This window comes from Urocitellus parryii, chromosome 10 (assembly GCF_045843805.1).
Source record: "Urocitellus parryii isolate mUroPar1 chromosome 10, mUroPar1.hap1, whole genome shotgun sequence".
NCBI lineage: Eukaryota > Metazoa > Chordata > Mammalia > Rodentia > Sciuridae > Urocitellus > Urocitellus parryii.
In genome coordinates this window covers 28,214,593-28,231,664 of record NC_135540.1, presented here as the reverse complement: position 1 = coordinate 28,231,664, position 17,072 = coordinate 28,214,593, and the positions used below count along the sequence as shown (strand labels likewise).

At 37.2% G+C, this 17,072-nt stretch overlaps 1 protein-coding gene across 1 annotated transcript in view; it reads left to right on the top strand.

Moving 5' to 3' along the window:
* Dchs2 (dachsous cadherin-related 2) overlaps window positions 1-17,072 on the top strand; it is a 138,394-nt gene that overhangs the window by 27,914 nt on the left and 93,408 nt on the right.

Sequence of the window (17,072 nt, the reverse complement as noted above, 5' to 3'; positions counted from 1 at the left end):
TACCACATTTCTTTATCTGTTCATCTATTGATAGACACACTAGTTGATTTCATACCTTGGTTATTGTGAATACTGCTGCTTTGAGCATTTAGTGCAAATATACTCTTTGACCTACTGATTTCAGTTTCCTTTGAGGATATACCCAGAAGTGAGATTGCTACTGTTGACTTTTCGAGGAAACTCTATGCTGTTTCCCATAATGGTTGTGCCCCATTTTCTATATAAGGATGTTCTCTGAAAATAGAACCAGGAGCAGTATTGGAATATGATTTTCTTCTTCTGGATTCATTTCTTATTGTTGGTGTTGTGTTTTCTTGCTTCACCCTAAGGCCCATCTCTACCAAGGCTTCCAGTATAAAAATAGCCCCCAACAAACCATCTCTTTCAATAACTATTCATGGAATAAATTTACAAATGACATTTATTAATAATCAAAAAAAATTGCATGGGAGTTCCATTGATAACATAGTACAAAACCTAATTTAAAATCCCTTTTGTGATTAACAGCATCAAAACTGACCCTATGGCTACCAGACTCTCCCAGTCTCTATCTAGCTTACCTGTGTGGACACTGGTATTTTTTCTTTCCTTTTTTAAAAAATTACCTCCCTTTGTCTCTGGATTTATTCTTTTTTTTCTCCTTTCAGTGGGAAGTTTTCAAGCTAGTCTTGGTACTTTTCAATTATTCCCTTTCTTCTTTAACCTGAGCTCCTACACAGCTAGGTAGAGGAGAAATAAAATAACCTGAGAATATTGAGCAATGATGAACCCAATTAGGCATTGTCACTTCCTCTTTTATTACTTTAAAATTCTCTCTTAGAGACTTTCCTGTCTTGGAAACCTTTGCTCATGGCTTCACGCATCCTTTCTTTCTGAGGATTTCTATGCCAGGCGTGCTATTTTAAAAGCTCACATATTTTGTATCACAGGCTCATGTTTTCCTGAAGACAAGAGATTGCTCATTGATCTGTTTGTGCCACAACCAAGCCTCATGCATTAAAAATAGAGCTCTTTGACTTATTGTGTTCATCTGGGAAGAAAAATGTTTTGGAGAAAACTGGAAGGGGGTGTGACCATGTCATGGTTGTTTTCACTTGTGGGTTTATCTTCCTGTTCTGTTTCTGGTTTTCTAAGTTTGTTGTTGATTCAAAGAACATTTTTGCAAAATGCGTTTAGGCACCAGGAGAGAGATATTGAATGCTCCCTTCGTTTCTTATTCTCAGCCCGTTGGCTAGCTTTGATGTGGGCATGAAGCAGACCACACTGTTTGGAATTTTAAGAGGAAGAAACACAAGAGACAGTTATTAATAGCTCTTTTTTCATGTATTTTTAATCTCATTTTATAAACTCTACGTAGGTTTTTTTCCTTCTATTTTTTGAAGTACTCTGATTAGTAGCATAAAGAAAATAATTTCTCAGTCTTTGAGATTGTCCTCTTAGTAATTTTTGGGGGGCGGGTAACCAGGGATTGAACTCAGGGACATTCAACCATTGAGCCACATCCCCAGCCCTATTTTGTATTTTATTTTAGAGACAGGGTCTCATTGAGTTGCTTAGTACCTCACTTTTGCTGAAATTGGCTTTGAACTAGTGATCCTCTTGCCTCAGTCTCCCAAGCCATTACTTAGTAATTTTACATTAAAGAAAAATATGACTTCTAATTCAAATTATTTTCTTTTTCTTCATTTTATTTTATTTTTGGTTTGATCTTATTAGTTATACATGACAGTAGAATGTATTTTGTCATATTATACATATATGGAGTATAATTTCCCATTCTTCTAGTTGTACATGATATGGAATTACAGTAACCAATTCATATATGTACATAGGAAACGAAGATCCAATTCATTCCATTATCTTTCCTATTCCCATCCCCCCTCCCTTCTAATTCAGATTCTTTTAATGTGTCAAATAGGTTTCAAGCATTTGGGTTGGTTGTTCTCTATCACACGAAACTACCTTTTATTAGGGCTACCTTTGGCTAAATTCTTGTGGTTTGCTTCTTTTTTACGGAAGCAAGTTAATGATATAAAGACAAGTGAATAATAATTCTAAAAAGAGTGTAGCTTATCTATTTAGGACAGGAAATGAAAGGAAGTCAGTCCGTCTGTGTGATGCATATTTTTTCAATGCTTGCTATGTACCTGCTGTTTGGGATACATTAGTGAATAACACAGATAAAAATTCCTGCTCACACAGTGCTCACAGCAAGAAACTTAGGTGGCTTAACCTATGGGCTGTTCTGTGTTTAGTTGTGGTGTACACCAAATCCAAGATTAGCACTACAAAAGGACAAGTAATTAAAAGGGTAACAAGCTGCCAGAGAAGGGCAGCTGTACCTCATGTTTGGTTGCCTCATTATGTGGATTTTTAACATGGACATGAAATAATGTAGCACAGATTCTGTTTTTCTTTATTTCAAGGGCAGATTCTTTCCTAATGTTAGTTTCATGGTCACATCTCATAACATGTAACGATTCTTACAATTCTTCATGACTGCCACTTTCCTACATTTGACATTTAATAGTCTCCTATATAGTTAATCAATTAATGCCACACCTCATTTCATCATGGATGTGAGCCTGAGGGTGCCAAATAAATGGTGACTTTCTTTTATTTGCAAGACAGATTGTAAAATTAATCTCAAGCACCTAATGAGTATGTTACTTTCCTAGGAAACAAAACCAGAAAAAAAGAGAATTTTCTCATGAGTATCTTTTCAGTACAAGATCACAGACTCACAGAATGGAAAACTTTACAAATCAGCTGCCTCATTTAGTGGAGGAAGAAATTGAGTCTGAAGGGATTTGACCAAAGATGTACTGCTGGCTATGGAAGAATTGGTCTTGAACTTTGTCCTAGATCTGTGATTCATCCCTGTACCTGTCTCAAGCAATAATACTTTCCAATTGCTTTTTTGAGCCTTGATCAAGTTTATGAGATAAACAAGGCAGATATTTTTATGTCCATCTGCAAATGAAGATACTAAACACCCTGAGAGTCTTAATTACTTAATTTAAGGGCATTGTAGTAAACCTGACACCTGAATTTATTTACTTTCCAGGGCTTTTTCTATTATTACAATTATTTTAAGCTGAAGACAAAAATAAAATAAATATAGATTGATTCAACTAAATAAAGCAGAAAAATGATCCCTCATGTATCTTCCTTGGAAAGCCTAATTGAAATGACAAATTCTCTGTTGATTTTTATAATTACGTTTTTCAATGGAATAAACAGAAATTAGTAGAATCTTTCAAAACACATTTTTATTATGAAGTTGTTTTAGTTGTTAATATGAACTGGAATGTTGAATTCATTCTAGTTCTTGCAGCCAACAACTTAGCCACTGAGATTTGTGTGCAAAATAAATACTAAAATATCACTTATTTTGTGAATGTACTTCTGTATTCTCACTTACTGAGTATAGGAAAGACTTTATAAATATCAATGATTAATAAAAATTTGATATTGATATCTCATAGTTTTTTGGTTTCACCTGTTCTTGAGAAACCATGTTTATAGGCTTTGTATCTGGTGAAGGTCATGGTTTTGTGTTTATTTGAACTTGTCACATCTATGCCATAGCTTACAATTTTAGCAATAACCTACAGAATATTTTTAACTAGGTATTTCTACCTCAGTTTAGAGTGTTCAGAAAATAAGTATTGCTTAATTAATAGAAGAGCATGATAATAGATTAATATTCACTATATGTAATATATATATATAAGATAGATTTTAACTGAGAGGATCTTTGTCTTCAAGTTCTTTTACTACACTATCAATTTTAAGAATATTTCATCCCAGCAATTTTCTCTGCTCAAATAAAAAGTGACAAGATGAAGAGCAGAGACATAAATAGTATGCATTGTAATTAGTATGTAAATCCAAACAGTCATTAAAACATAAAATAACCAGTGCTCTGTAAATTAATCAATGTCTGTATTTTAAAGTTGGTCCCTGCATTAGTGGTTAATAATAATTTGTAAGAGTCATGAAAAATGGCACTGTACTTTAAAGTATTAAAATATAATATCATAAATTTTGAGTTGATAAATATATAGGCAAAGGCAGCTCTTCATTTTCTGGCCCCCAACTTTTTTTCCCTCCCAAATATCTTGGATAATATCTCATAGAGAAACATTTGACCTTCATTTGCAAAGGTTTCAAATCATTTCCTTACTCTAAGTCAACAGGTTTTACCCCTCAACTGTTAATAGAGAGCTCAGTCTACTTAAGAATCTTGGATTCATATGTACAATTTTTATTTGTCAATTACACCTCAATAAATCTGACAAAAAAGGAACATTGAATTCGAGCAAGAGTTTTGTTGCTCCTCTTTCTATTCAGATGCTTTTAAAAAGTGAATGTTTGAAATATTCAGTACGTAGAACCTCATAATATCCTCTTCTAGGTAGTGAGCATTCAGTCAAAGAAATTTATTGGACCTGGATGTGCATGCCAAATATTTACTTCTCTTTGTCCTACTTTTCTTAGACTCAGTAGCTCTCCTTCGGGTCAGCATACTTTTGAGATATATCTTTATATTTCACATACAATCAAGTCTGTGGACTATAGAGTCACACTATCTGTCTGTGTCTCTCTGTTTTTTGTTTGTTTTTGTGATTTAGTTCTGGGCATTGAACCCAGGGCTTCCCATATGCTAAACACATGTTCTACCGCTGACCCCCATCCCTGTCACGCTGTCTTATTAGGGTGACTATCTTCGTATTCCATGGAAAAGAAACACGAAGGGCAAACTTCATGTATTGATAACAGTAATTACTGAAGACAGTGTAGGCTCCAGAAGGAAGCCAGGCAAAGTCTCCTGGACCAGATGGTAGGAGTCCTGTGATACTCGGGAGGAAAGCTCAGATTTGGATGGGCAAGTTGGAGAAGTACAGATGGCAATTCCAGAGAAAGGAACAAACTAAATAGACATGGAGATGAAAATTACTAACCATTTGGAACCAGAAACTAAAATGTTAAATTTGGGCTGAGCCACCAAAATACAGAGTAAATTCTACAAAGAGTCTAGACTCTAGGCAGAATTTCCAAAGGAGATGCACCTTGTCAAATGTATGAAAGGTTGATAGTCTGGATAGAGCTCTCCTTGGTTTATGGGTCCCCCAAGGTGGGGATCAGCACCTTATGACTACTCAAGAGAATATAGTGTGTGTCCCCGGTAGTATGGGGCTGACCATAGACTCATGTGCGACTGTCACCTGATAAATGTAAAGAAGAGATGGTTGGCATCAGAATAATGGAGGCATTTCTAAAGTAGAAACAAACTTCACTTCCGTAGTTTGTGCAGAAGAGATGATTTAATTATTTCTCCAGGATATAGAACATTTTTGAGAGAGAGGTATGGAGTGTTTTTCAGGTTCTGTCTACGCAGGACCAAAGATTATACTGCCAGCTTTTTAGGAGAGACGGAAGTAGTAATGAACAGACTAAATAGAGATGTCTTCACCTCCACCAAGGCCACTTCAGATCAATGGCTAGACACAAAAATCCTTGCTATAGTTTGGATCTTGGATGTTGCTCAAAGGCCCAAGCATTGAAGGCTTAATTCTCAGCCTGTGGCATTGTTAGGAAGTTGTAGGACCTTTAGGGGGTGAGGCTTAGTGGAAGGAAGTTATGTCATTGTGGATGTGTCCTCTCTGTGTTTTCCAGCTGCTATGAAGTGAGCAGCCTCCTCCACCATGCGCTATGATGAGCTGCCAACAGCAATAGGGTCAGTGGATCATGGACTAAAACCCCACAAACCATGAGCCACAATAAATCTTTTTAAGTTGATTATCTCAGGTGTTTCTAACACAGTATCTACAAGAGCGTTATGGGTTTAGTTATTAGGTGTCCACCAAAAGCTCATATGTGATACAATACAAGAAGGTTTAAAGGTGGAATGATTGGCTTATGAGACCCTCAACCTGATCAGTGACATAATCCCCTGATTGGGATTAATCAAGAATGACTGTAGGCAGGTGTGAAGTGGGTCATTGGAGGCATGCCTTTGGAGGCTCATTTTCTCTCTGTTTCCTAGTGCCTTGTCCACAGCTGCTTTCTCCTGCTACATGCTTCTGCCATGATGTTCTGCCTCACCTTGGGCCCTGAGGAATAGAGTAGACCATCTATGGACTGAACCTGTTTCAGTCAGCTTTTTTGCTGCTGTGACTAAAAGACCCAACCAGAACAACTATAGAGGAGGAAAAGTTTATTTGGGGGTTCACAGTTTCAGAAGTCTCAATCCACAGACAGTAGGCTCCATTCCTTGGGACTCAAGGTGAGGCAGAATGTCCTGGCGCAAGTATGTGGCGGAAGGAAGTGGCTCACGTGATGATCAGGCAGTAGAGAGAGACTTAGCTCAGCTCACCAAATGTATACCCCAAAGACATGCCCCAATGTCTCACCTCCTCTAGCCACACCCTACCCACATTCAGTTACCACTCAGCTAATCCCATCAGGGGATTATTTCACTGACTTCTCCTCTAAACCTTTTGCATTGTTTAGCTTTTTGGGGACACCTAATATCCAAAGCATAACAGAGCCCTCTGAAAACGTGAGCCCCAAAATAAACTTACTCCTCTAAAATTGTCTTGTCCTGTTTTTTTGATCACAGCAATAAAAAAAGCTGACTAAAGCAAAAGAGAAAGTGAGTTTTCAATACTGCTTACACTGAAAAGTGATGATGCTTGGTCATTATGATAGTGTCCATCAATTTAAACTTTCCTGCCTCCCCTGCCCCCATCCTCTGGCCTCCCCCCCCCCCTTACCCCTTGCTTCAGTCCTGTGTGGTTCAGGAATTCAGCAAGTTGAGACAGTAGAAGAGCTAAATGAAGAGAAAATTCAACCACTTTTTAAATTGATTTTTTTTTAAAATGCATTACAATTCTTATTACACATATACAGCACAATTTTCCATACCTCTGATTGTACATAAAGTATGTTGACACTAATTTGTGTCTTCATACATGTACTTTGGATAATGATGTCCATCACATTCCACCATCCTTGCTAATTCCTTGCCCTTCTCTTTCCCTCCCACCCCTCTGCCCTATCTAGAGTTCCTCTATTCCTCCCATGCTCCCCCTCCCTACCCCACTATGAATCAGCCTCCTTATATCAGAGGAAACATTTGGCATTTGTTTTTTTGGGATTGGCTAACTTAACATCATCTTCTCCAACACCATCCATTTACCTGCAAATGCCATGATTTTATACTTTTATTGCTGAGTAATATTCCATTGTGTATATATGCCACATTTTTTTTATCCATTCATCTACTAAAGGGCATCTAGGTTGGCTCCACAGTTTAGCTATTGTGAATTGTGCTACTATAAACATTGATGTGGTTGTGTCCCTGTAGTATGCTGATTTTAAGTCCTTTGGGTATAAGTCCTTTTGGTTCCATTCCCAGATTTCCAAAGAATCTCCATACTGCTTTCCATAATGGCTACACCAATTTGCAGTCTCACCAGCAATGTATGAGTGTAGCTTTTCCCCCACATCCTTGCCAACACTTATTGTTATTTGTCTTCATAATAGCTGCCATTTTGACTAGAGTGAACGAGGTGAATGGAGAGCCTACATCATGGGAGCAAATCTTTACCCCTCACACATCAGATAGAGCACTAATCTCTAGGGTATATAAAGAACTCAAAAAGCTAAATACCAAAAATCAAATAACCCAATAAATAAATGGGCCAGGAACCTGAAAAGACACTTCTCAGAAGAGGATGTACAATCAATCAACAAATATATGAAAAAATGTTCATCATCTCTAGCAATCAGAGAAAAGAAATGCAAATCTAAACTACTCTAAGTCAACCACTTTTGACCTTCAGCCTCATTCAAAGTTTAAACTTAGAATTTTGATTATTCTGCAGTCCTTTCTATTTTCATTATTAAATCGAGACATCAAATAACAAAAAGAGTTGTAATTGGTTGATGGTCACTGTTGAAATTATGGAGATTCCTGAGTTTTCACAGCTAGAACTTCACAATGTAAATTTAAAAAGAATAAAACAGTGTAGCCTCTGATGGCACCTCTTCAGGGTTGTGTCTGAAGAGGAAAACTGGGCAGTGAACGAGAGGGTGGGAAGCCGCCATGAGGATGGGAGGATTATGAAGGAATTGAAGAGCCTGACAGAAAGTTTAAACCTGATTGTTACAGAAGTTAAGGTCTGATGTGGGCTTTTGAGGTTCTGTATGTTATGATGAAGTGATGTGTAAGGAGAACGCCCTGGAGGCAGCGTGGCAGGTGGATGATAGAAGAGAGGATTTGAACAGGAGAACTAATTGTTGTAATAATCCAGGCTTAAAGTAATGAGGTCTGTGCTTCAGGAGAAAGCAATAAAAACAGAACAGAAATAATTATTTATTTTAGAGAAAAATAATGAGAGTGGTGAATAATTCGATTTATTAATGAACGGGGATACATCACATCGGATTTTTATATTTTAACTAAGATAATTGATGGTCCAGCTGGCATCAAATTGACAGACGTCTCAGGGGAAGTGCGACCTAGGAAACGGCATAGAGCAACAATTCAGGTGAAGGGATGAAGGAAGATTCTAGAATAAGGTGACTGTTGACGCCATGAAAACATGAATATTTTGAAGGAAAGAGCAGTTTTCAAGGAAATTTTGTTTTCATAAGTCATGAAGGTGATTTTGATGCAGCTCGTCAGGGGACACCCTTTGAGACCTGGCAGGAAATAGAACAAGGAACCTGTCTAGAGAGATGCTTAGAAGCCTGAGGAGAGACGAAGAAAGACAGATGGAGAAATCTAAGGGGTTATCAGGAGGGGGGACATGGAGGAATTGGTGAATTCTAGATAGGGCAGAGAGGTGGGAGGGAAAGGGAGAGGGCACAGGGTTAGCAAGGATGGTGGAATGTGATGGACATCATTATCCAAAGTACATGTATAAAAACAGGAATTGGATGTCAAGATACTTTATATACAAACAAGAGATAGGAAAAATTGTGCTGTATATGTGTAATAAGAATTGTAATGCATTCTGCTGTCATTTTGTTTAATCGATAAAAAGTAAAATTAAATAAAATTTTTTAAAAAAGAAAGAAAGAAAACTACAATACAACTAAAGGGCAGAGTCAAAAGGTGAGGGGATCTCCTGGATCTGACAATCCAAATTCCAAGGATGGAGACAACCTGCAGTTAGCCATGTCCCCTTCACCCTGTCTGCACACAGCCTTTTGTTTCAGGTGAATTTCCTATAACAACACTTGGCTGGATTCATTCTCAAAGTTTTGCCTCTTAACTGGAATATTTTGTCTGCTTATATTTCCTAAAGTTTCCCAGTTTAGATCTGCCACTCATTTTCATTCTCACTCCTGTTAACACAGTTCCTTGTATTATTTGTGATTGATTGACTGTGGGCTTGGATTTTAATCTGAGAGAATCCTTTGAGTCCTTGGGATTTAGGTGGGTTCCTCTGGAAAGGATTTGTATTTATTTTGCCGATGCCCTACAGAAATATGAGTCCACATAGTGTGTGTGTGTGTGTGTGTGTGTGTGTGTGTGTGTGTGTGTGCATGCACGTGTACACACATGTGCATTGCAAATAAATGTGCATGCTGGGGGTGGAACCAAGTACCTGGTACATGCTAGGCACATGCTTTGTGGCATACCTCCAGCCCCAAGTCTTTACCATTTTAAACCAAATTCTGGGCTTGAAATTTTTCACACCATCCTCTATTGTGAATTCAGGCTACGAATTAATGTAAGAGCTGGTTTATGTTTAGGAATTCTCAAAAGGAGTTTTTACCAAGACTGTTTAACAACACTTCAAGTCAGGCAATTTTCTTCTCAGTCCATTGGGGATGAAAGGGTTTATTTCTAGCTCATCCTTCAACTGAAATGTTTGTTGACTTGATCTTATTGGACAAATTCTTGAGATGCTCTTCATCCCTGGCCTGCCTTTATCCACAGACTACTTGGGTCTCTTTTTTCTGCCTCCTGAAAGTCATTTAAAAAAATAAACTAAAATAAGGGGGGAAACGGGGGTAATCACATGAAATAGAAGGGAGATCAGTAGAGCAGAGGAAGGGGATTGAGGAGTAAGGAGGAGAAATGGGCAAAGGGAAGAACTGCAGAATGAATTGATCTAACTATGCTCTGTACATATAGGAATATGCCACGGTGAATTTCACCTCTATGCATATCTGTAAAGCACTATTTAACAATTCATAAAACTATAAATAAATGGAAGGAAGTCCAGTAGGGTAGAGGAGGGGAAACAGGAAAAGGGAGGAAGTAGGAGGGAGGGAAAGGGGAAGTAGCAAGGACTGACATGGAGTCAGTTATATTTCATGCATGTAGGAGTATGTCAAAATGAACCCCAATATTATTTATAACTATAATGCACTAATAAAAATATTGAAAAATAAACTTCAAGGTCACCTGTGTTTGGGAAATGCCCTGAAGGCCAAAGTTCAATGCAGTATGTTGTCTAATCTCTAGGTTCCTGAGGTCACTTAACTGCTTAACAGTTTGTCTTCTTTATTGTTAACTTATTGAAGCATATCCAGAGGGTGTTTTCATATTTTATGTAGCCCTTGCTTTCCAGAAGAGAGTCAGAGTACCTAGTACTAGAAACAAAAATTCCCTTTAGGAGTTTTCTCAGTGGTGCTCTATAAGATGTGCATTATCTTTTTATCTAATTTCATGCATGTGATAGTTGATTTCAGCATATTACTTGGGGGTCATGAAAGAGGCTCAGGAAGAAGGTCTGCCCTTATCATAAATGGAGAACATTTACAAACAAGACAGTTCAGGAAGTGTTCATCTTAACCCTTGACTCACTTGGAGGGAGTGTCCCCCTATGCCCCAGAAGATGGAGCTTGGCAGGAGTGAGGATAAATGAAACTGTTGCTTTTCATAATCTTGTTGGCTTTGTTGGTTTGAAGAAGAATCCAGATTTAGTGTCCATTGAGATGACTTGGACCAGGGGTGAGCTAGGTAGGATGACAAATCCTTGAAAGCCCATAATGGAAAGCTAATGCCACAGATAACCATAAAAACCCTTGTATTTCTGGACAAACATGCAATCTGTTATGGTTTACATATTAGGTGGCTCCCAAAACCTCACGTGTCAGACAATGCAAGAAGGTTTAGAGGTGAAATGATTGTGTTATGAGAGTCTTAACCCAATCAGTGAATTAATCCCCTGATAAGATTAACTGAGTCACAACTGTTTGGCTGGAGGCGGTAGGTGGCTAGGGGTATGCCTCTGGGGCATATATTTTGTCATTACTGAGCAGAGTTCTCTCTCTCTCTCACTTCCTGGTGCCATGTTGCCAGCTACTTTCCCCTGCCATGCTCTTCTGCCATGATATTCTGCCTTCATCTCAGGCCTCAAGGAATGGAGTTGGCCATCGGTGGGCTGCTGAAACTTTGAGTCCCCCAAATAAACTTTTACTCCTTTAACTGTCCTTGTCAGTTCTTTTGGTCATAGCAGCAAAAAAAGCTAACTTGTTTGTGCACTGGGTGTGTCTGTGTGTCCATGCTTGTGGAGTTAGCTTACTCTACATTCTTGTAAGTTAGAAGTTTCTAGTTAAAACTGTGATTAAATTGCCTAATATGTATAATTCATAGAAATAGCAAATGTCTGAAAGCAATTGATCCCTTCATTGAAGGTTGAATATTTCAACACCTCACACTATTATTTAAAGAAGGAGGCATTCTTTTGGGAGAAACTATTCATGAAGGTAGTATTTTTCAACCTTTTTAACTCAATCATCAGTAGTTTTCTATTTTAGTGTGTTTATGGATACCACTCTAAAAGTTGTTATTTGTTTCTTCAGAGTTGTATTATTTTTCTGAAATCCACCAACAGGATGATTTCTAGGCTTTTGCCCCTCCAAGTTTTACATATACCCTCCCTTTGGCCACTCCTCTTGAGAAGCTGTACTGTAATTGCTTAGCAGCATTTGCTGACAAGATGACCATCTTTGGGGACGTAACCTCGGCTGAGTCTCTTAAAAGCCTGCCTACCATTTCGTTTCTCCTATTCTGTTGCTCATCTTTACCCAGACTCCTCTGCTTCACTTGGATCATGCTGAATGAAAAGCAAACCCACCATATATGCCTGTGTCCAAATTAACTTGTCTTCATTGGAAGGCCTTATCTTCAGCTCTGGCTTTTATGTCAATGAACTTGAACTAGAGCTTTCTGAAGATTTGCCCAGGGGGTGTCATTCTTCCTGAGCCTACAGCCAATCCCTTCTGCCTTTTGTATATTCTTCCTGTATACAGTTAATTTCTTAAAACTTGCACTTTTGTAAAGCTCAGATTTTTAATGGACACTAATCTGTCACTTTTGTTGAAAATAAAGGTTAAACACAATCTTTGAAGAATTTTCTGACATTTTCTACCTAAAGTTAGCATTGGTAAATTTATTTTCCAATATATGAAATATATGTAATTATGTATCTTGTGATGATATTGGTAATTTAAAAGTAGTAAGTATTGTAAATAAATATTGTAAAAAAAATCATAACTTTTTTTTAATTGAAGTTATGGTTCTTCCTTACATGTAGATTAACTAAATTGTTTGTGCAACTTTTAAATTGGACACTTAGAGTGACTTTAAAATGAAAATAGCTGATTTAGAAGAGCTATTTAGCATACAAAATCAATGTCACTATAAGCCAAAGTATTAATTCTGTTTTGTGTGTTTTGGGATCACTGTGTAAATGACTCAAATCAGCCTTAGGAGGTAAAATGATGGATGCACAATTTCACTCTCAAATTGAAAAATAAATAAATAAAACTTGGAATTTTTACTAATTATTTTTGGAGGATATATGTTACTTCTTTGGGGAGAAATGCTTTCAAATGATTTCTTAAATGTTTAATGCTAGATATTAAACATGTAAACTAAATTATAGAATATAATCAAATGTTTTATGTTAAAATAATTAAAAGAAATTCAGCATAATATGTCATTGAATAATAAAGTTACGACACTCCACACTTGCTAAACATTATTCCTTTTTCTTTGAGTGTAGTATCTCATCTGAGTTCCATAAAAATTCCATGAAGTAGATCCCCTTCATGTCCTGTGTTTCTGATGAGGAAGCAGACATTCAGAGAAGTGTGGTGACCTGTGTCTTGGGGCGTCATTAGATGGAGCAGGCAGGATCAGTGACTACATAAAAAGGGGGAACTTCAAAGGGGCAGAGTCCAGACTTTGAGACAGAACCAAGTCTGTTAATAAATGAAAGGAAGCCCGAGATGTTGGCGCATACCTATAATCCCAGAGGCTCAGGAGACCAAGGCAGGAGGATCATGAGTTCAGAGCCAGCCTCAGCAACTTAGCAAGGCCCTAAGCAACTCAGCAAGACCCTGTCTCTAAATAAAATACAAAAAAAGAGGACAGGGGATGTGGCTCAGTGGGTAAGCCCCTCTGGGTTCAATTCCCAGTACCAAAAAAAAAAAAAGAAAGGAAGACGAAAACATTTTTATTTATCATCATCTCATATGGATTTACTGGAATTAGCTGTGCACATTTTAAGTTTTGTTCTAATGTAACTCCAAAATAAAATTAGACTTTTGACTTATTATTTAAATATAATTCATCAATTATCTTTTTGTTTACTTTCTGGAAAGTAATTATTGCAGCAAGCTGAAATATGTATCATGTGAATCAACATTTGGTTACAACTGCCATGAAAAAGGAAACAAAAATACATGAGTTTCTCTGTAAAGGCTGTAATTTCCCTTAGCCATTGAACCCTAAATAGATATAAAAGAATAACAATAATAGAAACATGGGATGATTCAGCACATTTAACCTTATTTTTAAAAAAAACAGTTTATTTCCGTTGCCATAAATATTCCTATGAAGTAAAAAGAAGGCAGAAATAATGTGCTTTTGGTGATACAAGGATATAAAGACATAGTCTATAAATAATAATGAATATTGTTAAATAAAGTTTACAGGAAGCTATTGGTTAGGACTGACTCCTGTGCTGGGCTCAAAAAACCCAACCAAAATGGAGTCACTGTGTTAATGTTTCACATTCCCAGTCAGAAACTAAGTTGTTCATATGATCTTCCAGGAAGTCAGAGGAGAGGAAGATAAATCTTCAGTCTAGCCTGTGTGAGCCAGCATGGCATGGAAGTGCCTTCTCTACTTCAGCCTTTAGACTAGAGTAACTTTGAAATGACCAATCTTTTTGTTCTCAGTCTCTGCTCTCCTCAGGTCTTTATAAAGCCAGTCTCCTCTGTTGAGCTCATTGGAATACTCATTCTGTTTTATAAAATGGGGGGTGGCCCAACTATTAAAATAAATAAAAGCCAGTTAAGGTCTCTAAACTAAATTTGTCATTTGACAATATTTTTGAGCATTTACTATGTGCCAGAAATTTTTCCCCTTACTCTACCCATATTATATTGACTCATTTAACCATCATGCCAGACCTTTGCTGTGGGAACCATTTTTATCCCCACTTTATAAATAAGTAAATGATCCACAGAAGAGAAGCAGAATTATCAGAGGATTTCAGATGACCACATGAGAGAACAAAAAACTAAAACTTCTGGTATTACACCTGTGTCCACTGGACGTGTATTTGAGCTCCCCTGAACACTACTGGCCCACAAACACGTTGGCAACCTGTATCCATATCTAAGTTTATACAATGAGGGATGGTTATTTAAATGATCTTGAAATATTTACTTAGGGGGACGCATTGTAAACCCCATAAAAGCATATAAGAACTAGGACTTATACACACCTACAAATAGGAAGTATACATCCATCCAAGACTAGTTCAGATAAAGCCTTGAGTTAGTAGTTTTACCATTATATTAGAGGAGCTAGATGTGTTGAATGGAATAAAGAGCACTGCAGCCCCTCTCTGAAGGATCTTTAGAGCTGCGTCAGCACTTGTGAATTTCTTATGCACTCTATTTGCAGAATTTCACATTATATTGATGCTGCTCCAATTGCCCAACTTTCTCTTTACCCAGAAGATTTTTTATTCACTCATTATCAGTTCAGAATTATCAGTACACAGAATTGCCCACTTTCTAGTCCTTATATACAGTCCATATATAAATATAACTAGAACATATAAATAAATATATAATATAGTTATATTTTTATATGTTCATTTATATATGTTTGTTAAATTAGTACTGAATCGGGCATTTATGCTAAGTGATGTATTTCTATATAATATTTAATTTGATCCTCATGACAGTTTTGCACAATAAATGACATTGGTCTGATTCCATAGTCTGTTTACAAATGATAAACAGAGGCTCAGAGGGTTTATAAAATTGCTCAAGGTCAAAGCAGGAATTGATAGAACCAGGATTTGAACCCAGCTATCTTTGATTCTAAGGCTGTCGCCACGGTCTTTTATTATTCTATAAACTCTTAAGAATAGCTTTCTTGCCTTGCTTTTAAGGATAATCTGCTCATATGGAAAATGTCTAAGATGCCAGTTTTATGTACAAAGTCTGGTTCTGCTAAGATTTAATCAAAACAATTCACAAAGAAACCTAGTACTGAGAACATAAAATTAGCATATAGAATCAGAAATCTAACATTCATAGCATTTAAAGGCAAGGATAACAAACATCACAAACTTTACTCATTTGCTTGGGGATGGCTGATTGCAGGAGGAAGACCAATATTTTCAACCTGAGATAATGATTACAAGTTCAAAATGTATCACATTGATTAAATTGGTCATCTCAGTGTCACAGAAATACTTTTCATATACCACACTAAGTGGGCTCACCAGATTTGGATTCATACAAATTTTAAACCAACTTTTTCATTAAAAAAATCAGGGTACTTTTAATGCCCAGTTTTGTGACACAATCATGCAGTTTATTAGGATAAATACTCCATATCAAGCCATGAGGAAAGGGTCTATAATGCAAATGATTCGGGTTAAATATGAACAGCATTTTTTTTTTTGCTGGGTATCAGAAGTTAGGAATTATTTTTCTGTAGTTCTTTCAACCAAAGAGCCTCCCATTGGCCAGGGACAGGTCTTAAGTTGAGGCAGCTCAATAAACAGATGGCTTTTCAGGGTCCCTTGGATTCTGGTTTAAGCAGGAAGGGATATATAGGCACCTGTTTGGTCATTTCCTTTGTTAAGCTGGAAATGAGGTAGAATTCAAGTACAATGTATTAAAAATATTTATATATGTTTGTTAAATTTGTAGATGTGTTACCCACATAAAATGTGCAAATTGTTGTGGGTTATTTTTCCTCTGTAGTTACTAACCCTAAGTGTAATAAATCAAGAGCTAGAAGTCCTTCATGAGGGTCAGGCCTGCCGCTTGCCACCTGAGCTAGTATTTCTTCAAGCTTATCTGTTCTATTCTATTATCTATCCTTGCATTAGTACCACAGACTCCTAATGGCTGCAGGCATATGGTAATTGTAATATTTGGCATGGAGTTCCTCCACCAGGTTATTCTTCTGTTGTGGACTGCCTGTTTGTGCCCCTCCAGAATGCATTTGTTGAAACCCTAACCCCCTAGTGAGATGGAATCAGGAGGTGATGGAATTTGGAAGTTAATTCTGTTTAGATGACATCTTGAAGGTAGAGCCCCCAAGATGGGATTTGTGTCCTCATAAGAGAAAGAGATCAGAGTCCTCTTTCTTTGTCATATGTGGGGACATAATAAGAAGATGGCCATCTGCAAACCAAAAGAGAGTTCTCACCAGACATGGTATCTTTGTGCACCTTGATTTGGGGCTTCCTGGAGTCTAGGACTGTGAGAAATACATTTCTGTTGTTCAAGCTCCCCAGGCTATGCTGTGTTTGTCAGAGCAGCCTAAACTAAGACATCTTCTTTCCTCCTTTGAAGTTCTTCTGATTAATCTCAAGCAGTGATTTTTCCACAGTGGCTTGTTGATTTACCTTTTAATTCATGAAGCAGCTTCTCTGAGCGTGGGATTGTGACAGGCCCTGGTTGGTTAATGGTGATTAATAAAGACCCAGTCCTTGCCTTCATAGACCTTAAAATGTAGATAGGGACAAAGAGAAAATAAGAAAACAGGCAGATACCTG